Here is a 6,000-nt window from a genome sequence, read left to right as displayed (position 1 = left end):
TTTGTATTGGAATGCCGTACAAACCTTTTCAAATTTCACAACATACACAGGATGTTAGATTAACGTGGGCCGGAGCAAGCGTTCATAAAATGTGCCATGGTGGGAAGTGAACCTCGATCAAGATGATTGATTATTGGACAAGTGGCTAACATTTCAATTCAAATTTCATTTAGACTAAATCAAGACCCAGCAGATGTATATTTAAACAATGTGCTTAACAATGTGTAGCCTACCCAACTTTCTCTGTCCATACACATTGTTTTTAATGAGGCCATAATAAATAGATATGACCTTCTCTAACATGTTTATTCCATTAACCATTTCACTGCTACACTGCCAAAGGGTTAACCCTTTCACTGCGACGATACAGAAGGTTAACCCTTTCACTGCCACACGACAAAGGGTTAACCCTTTCACTGCCACACGACAAAGGGTTAACCCTTTCACTGCCACACTACAGAAGGTTAACCCTTTCACTACCACACTACAGACGGTTAACCATTTCACTACCACACTACAGATGGTTAACCTTCTGAAGTGTGGTAGTGAAAGGTGAACCTTCTGTAGTGTGGTAGTGAAAGGGTTAATGATTGTGTAATTGTGTAATAATGTGAGTGTTGGCCAGCACGGGGACAGAATTAGGGCAGAAGGGACCCCCAAATGGTATCCGCCTAAGGGCCCCCAAAAACTCTAGGTCTGCCACTGTGCATTACAGCATGCTATGTTGTAAAACAGCAACTATCTATGAAGAGGCCCAGAGAGGGCAGAGAGACTGATGCCAACTGGTCCAAGAGGAGGTGCAGAGGAGGAGGAGCAGAGGAGGAGGTGCAGAGGAGGAGGAGCAGAGGAGGAGGAGCAGAGGAGGAGGAGCAGAGGAGGAGGTGCAGAGGAGGAGGAGCAGAGGAGGAGGTGCAGAGGAGGAGGAGCAGAGGAGGAGGAGCAGAGGAGGAGGAGCAGAGGAGGAGGAGCAGAGGAGGAGGAGCAGAGGAGGAGGAGCAGAGGAGGAGGAGCAGAGGAGGAGGAGCAGAGGAGGAGGAGCAGAGGAGGAGGAGCAGAGGAGGAGGAGCAGAGGAGGAGGAGCAGAGGAGGAGGAGGAGAGGAGGAGGAGCAGAGGAGGAGGAGCAGAGGAGGAGGAGCAGAGGAGGAGGTACAGAGGAGGAGGTGCAGAGGAGGAGGAGCAGAGGAGGAGGAGCAGAGGAGGAGGAGGAGAGGAGGAGGAGCAGAGGAGGAGGAGCAGAGGAGGAGGTGCAGAGGAGGAGGAGCAGAGGAGGGGGTGCAGAGGAGGAGGAGCAGAGGAGGAGGAGCAGAGGAGGAGGTGCAGAGGAGGAGGAGGAGGAGGAGCAGAGGAGGAGCAGAGGAGGAGGTGCAGAGGAGGAGGAGCAGAGGAGGAGGTGCAGAGGAGGAGGTGCAGGAGGAGCAGAGGGGAGGAGGAGAGGCAGGAGGAGTGCAGAGGAGGAGGAGCAGAGGAGGAGGAGCAGAGGAGGAGGTGCAGAGGAGGAGGAGCAGAGGAGGAGGTGCAGAGGAGGAGGAGCAGGAGGAGGGCAGGAGGAGGAGCAGAGGAGGAAGAGAGGAGAGCAGAGGAGGAGAGAGGAGGAGCAGAGGAGGAGGAGCAGAGGAGGAGGAGCAGAGGAGGAGGAGCAGAGGAGGAGGAGCAGAGGAGGAGGAGCAGAGGAGGAGCAGAGGAGGAGGAGCAGAGGAGGAGCAGAGGAGGAGGAGCAGAGGAGGAGGAGCAGAGGAGGAGGAGCAGAGGAGGAGCAGAGGAGGAGCAGAGGAGGAGGTGCAGAGGAGGAGGAGCAGAGGAGGAGGAGCAGAGGAGGAGGTGGAGAGGAGGAGGAGCAGAGGAGGAGGAGGAGCAGAGGAGGAGGAGCAGAGGAGGAGGAGGAGCAGAGGAGGAGGAGCAGAGGAGGAGGAGCAGAGGAGGAGGAGCAGAGGAGGAGGAGCAGAGGAGGAGGTGCAGAGGAGGAGGAGCAGAGGAGGAGGAGCAGAGGAGGAGGTGCAGAGGAGGAGGAGCAGAGGAGGAGGAGCAGAGGAGGAGGTGCAGAGGAGGAGCAGAGGAGGAGGAGGAGGAGCCAGGAGGAGCAGAGGAGGAGGAGGAGAGGAGGAGGAGGAGAGGAGGAGGAGCAGAGGAGGAGGAGCAGAGGAGGAGGAGGAGCAGAGGAGGAGGAGCAGAGGAGGAGGAGCAGAGGAGGAGGAGCAGAGGAGGAGGAGCAGAGGAGGAGGTGCAGAGGAGGAGGAGCAGAGGAGGAGGAGCAGAGGAGGAGCAGAGGAGGAGGAGCAGAGGAGGAGGTGCAGAGGGAGGAGGAGCAGAGGAGGAGGAGGAGAGGAGGAGGAGCAGAGGAGGAGAGCAGAGGAGGAGGGAGCAGAGGAGGAGGAGCAGAGGAGGAGCAGAGGAGGAGGAGCAGAGGAGGAGGAGCAGAGGAGGAGGAGCAGAGGAGGAGGAGCAGAGGAGGAGGAGGTGCAGAGGAGGAGGAGGTGCAGAGGAGGAGGAGCAGAGGAGGAGCAGAGGAGGAGGAGGTGCAGAGGAGGGAGGAGCAGAGGAGGAGGAGCAGAGGAGGAGGTGCAGAGGAGGAGGAGCAGAGGAGGAGGAGCAGAGAGGAGGAGGAGCAGAGGAGGAGGAGCAGAGGAGGAGGAGCAGAGGAGGAGGAGCAGAGGAGGAGGAGCAGAGGAGGAGCAGAGGAGGAGGAGCAGAGGAGGAGGTGCAGAGGAGGAGGAGCAGAGGAGGAGGAGCAGAGGAGGAGGAGCAGAGGAGGAGGAGCAGAGGAGGAGGAGCAGAGGAGGAGGAGCAGAGGAGGAGGTGCAGAGGAGGAGGAGCAGAGGAGGAGGAGCAGAGGAGGAGGAGCAGAGGAGGAGGTGGAGAGGAGGAGGAGCAGAGGAGGAGGAGCAGAGGAGGAGGAGCAGAGGAGGAGGAGGAGCAGAGGAGGAGGAGCAGAGGAGGAGGAGCAGAGGAGGAGGTGCAGAGGAGGAGGAGGTGCAGAGGAGGAGGTGCAGAGAGGAGGAGCAGATGAGGAGGAGCAGAGGAGGAGGAGCAGAGGAGGAGGAGCAGAGGAGGAGGTGCAGAGGAGGAGGAGCAGAGGGAGGAGGTGCAGAGGAGGAGGAGCGTGCTGCAGGACGGTTGGAGAGAGAGAGGCTCTAGCAGCGAGTTGTATGGATGCGATGCGAGCAGGAAATGGACCATATAAGGTCTCTTGGTCCGAGCTCTGGTGTACTGTGGGGCCGAGAGCCTAATCGCATCATTCATGATTCAATCAAGTCTCTAGGAAGTCGTCGTCCTCCCCGGCCCATCCAGCCACCGCAGGGTCTGCTGGGACGAGGCAGAGACTCGCCGACTGCCTGAGGCCGTGTTAACCCTTTCACTGCCACGCTACAGAAGGTTAACCCTTTGCTATCGCACTACCGACGGTTAACCGTCGGTAGTGTGATAGCAAAGGGTTAACCTTCTGTAGCGTGGCAGTGAAAGGGTTAACCTGCTGTTGCGTGGCCGTGAAAGGGTCACACCTTCTGCGTATTGTCGCAGTGAAAGGGGTTAACCGTGTGGTAGCGCGGCGGTGAAAGGGTTTGCTTCAGACACACGTCGCTGCCCGTGCAGCGCAGAGCACCGCAGCTGGAGAGGGGGAAAAAAAAACATTATTACGATGTGACTGAAAATCAAAGTGAAACGTCATTCCTCCTCCTCGCCGCCGATCGTGTCGTGTTGGCATGTCGTCATCATCCAGCTACTTCAATGGCTGCTACACGCTGTATGAAGAGCTAACCAGTGCAAATGTGCAAGAGTAACAGTAAAGTGCAATGGTAATAGACAATGTACAGGTGATTAAACTGGATATAAAATATATAAACGAGTACTACTGAGTAACAGTGCTAATCAGATATATGTACAATGTTATACAGTAGTATTATTATGTACAGTGATACAGGTATAAAGACAATAATGGTAGTAGTCATACAGTGGCCAGTAAGAGTAGGTAAGATATCTGTACAGATATAGATATAGTATATACAGGTATGTAAAAAGAGTATATGCAGGTATATACAGACATATATATCCACATTTATATTTACCATATATTCAGCATTCATAAAGAGTTATATGGGTTATATGCAGGTGTATAAGTCCCCCCCCCCCCCCCCCCCCCCCGACACTCAACTAACCGCCTCGGACAGTCCTTCAACAGTGGGCAGCGACTAGCAGCCTCCAGGCTCCACAACAGGGGGCAGCGACAGCGACTGCTACCAGACATTGACCTGGGACTTATAGGAACCCAAGGAGGACAACCTACACTACCCTACCTTAGGCTTACTGCACCTTATGTGGATACTGTGATACTGTGAATAATGTATATTTCAGTGGATACTGTGATACTGTGAATAATGTATACTCAGTAGATAGTAAATTATAACACTACCTTATGCATACTGCACCTTATGTGACACTGTGAATAATGTGAATATTTTCTTCAGCTAGTCAGATAGTAAATTATATTGACCAAATTGACCGAATTGTTTACACTGCCTGTGTTGTTTTACTACCTGTACCCCCCCCTCCCCCCCCATGCTGCTATGATGCCTGAATTTCCCCAAGGGGATCAATAAAGGAATATCTTATCTTATCTTATATAGAAAGAATGGAGGAGCTTAACCCTTTCACTACCACACTACAGACGGTTAACCTTTCACTACCACACTACAGAAGGTTAACCTTTCACTACCACACTACAGAAGGTTAACCTTTCACTACCACACTACAGAAGGTTAACCATTTCACTACCACACTACAGAAGGTTAACCTCTTTCACTACCACACTACAGAAGGTTAACCTTTCACTACCACACTACAGAAGGTTAACCTTTCACTACCACACTACAGAAGGTTAACCTTTCACTACCACACTACAGAAGGTTAACCTTTCACTACCACACTACAGAAGGTTAACCTCTTTCACTACCACACTACAGAAGGTTAACCTTTCACTACCACACTACAGAAGGTTAACCTTTCACTACCACACTACAGAAGGTTACCCTTTCCCTACCACACTACATAGTAGACAGATGATGTGATCCGACAAACGGTTACACCCTGAGCAGAACCAGTTTGTTTACATGTAAACACAGGGGGTCAGCCCATCTCTCCCTCCGAGCTGACGCTGTGTGGAGGGATACCACTGCCCCCTCCCCTCATGTGAGCTCTCTCACCCTTCTCTCCTCTCCTGCATGGCGATACAGCTGGTCACTCACAGGGTGTGAGAGCCACCCTGAGCCATAATTCTCTAACTTTGTGTTTGATCATGGTAGGGATTAGGGACTACAGGTGGAAACTAGCTCATTAGCTAATTCTGGCACATGTACATTGATGTGGAAACTGAAGATGTTGATTAATGTGCACTGTCCCTGGGTAAAAAAAATAAATACATAACTTAACCTAATCACTCAGGAGCAGCGGGCAGCCACAGGCGGGCATTTCTGGGACGTACTTCAGCTGTACGTTGAGGGCCGGAGCACCTGGCTGGCATGTTGGTGTCGGAGGAAACCCTCGCACACACGGGGAGAACCCAGGACCTCCTGGCTGCTGTGAGACAACCACCGTGTCACCGTGACAACAGAACATCAAATCTGACTTTTTATACCTCTGGAAATTACTCCACACATTCAGCAAACACTTGTCGTCACTTATTCCTGCCATTACTGTCATTGTCGATAAACACAGGGTATGGCTTACAGTGCCTCAAACTAAGTTGCCTCTTGAGGGCGTTAAAACGTTCTTAAATCTAAGTCTTAACCCTTTCACTGCCACACTACCGAATGGTTTAACCCTCCTTTCACTGCGACAATACGGAAGGTTAACCTTTCACTGCCACACGGCAAAGGGTTAACCCTTTCACTGCCACACTACAGAAGGGTTAACCGTCTGTAGTGTGGTAGTGAAAGGGTTAAGATAGTGCATTTTAGTATAAGCCCGATTGGTGCCATTTCTATTTTTGCCGGACATGAAGAGCAGCCTAC

Source organism: Notolepis coatsorum (assembly GCF_963971535.1).
Source record: "Notolepis coatsorum genome assembly, chromosome: 8".
NCBI lineage: Eukaryota > Metazoa > Chordata > Actinopteri > Aulopiformes > Paralepididae > Notolepis > Notolepis coatsorum.
The sequence above is the reverse complement of the archived record's forward strand: the minus strand, read 5'-3'. Positions refer to the sequence as shown.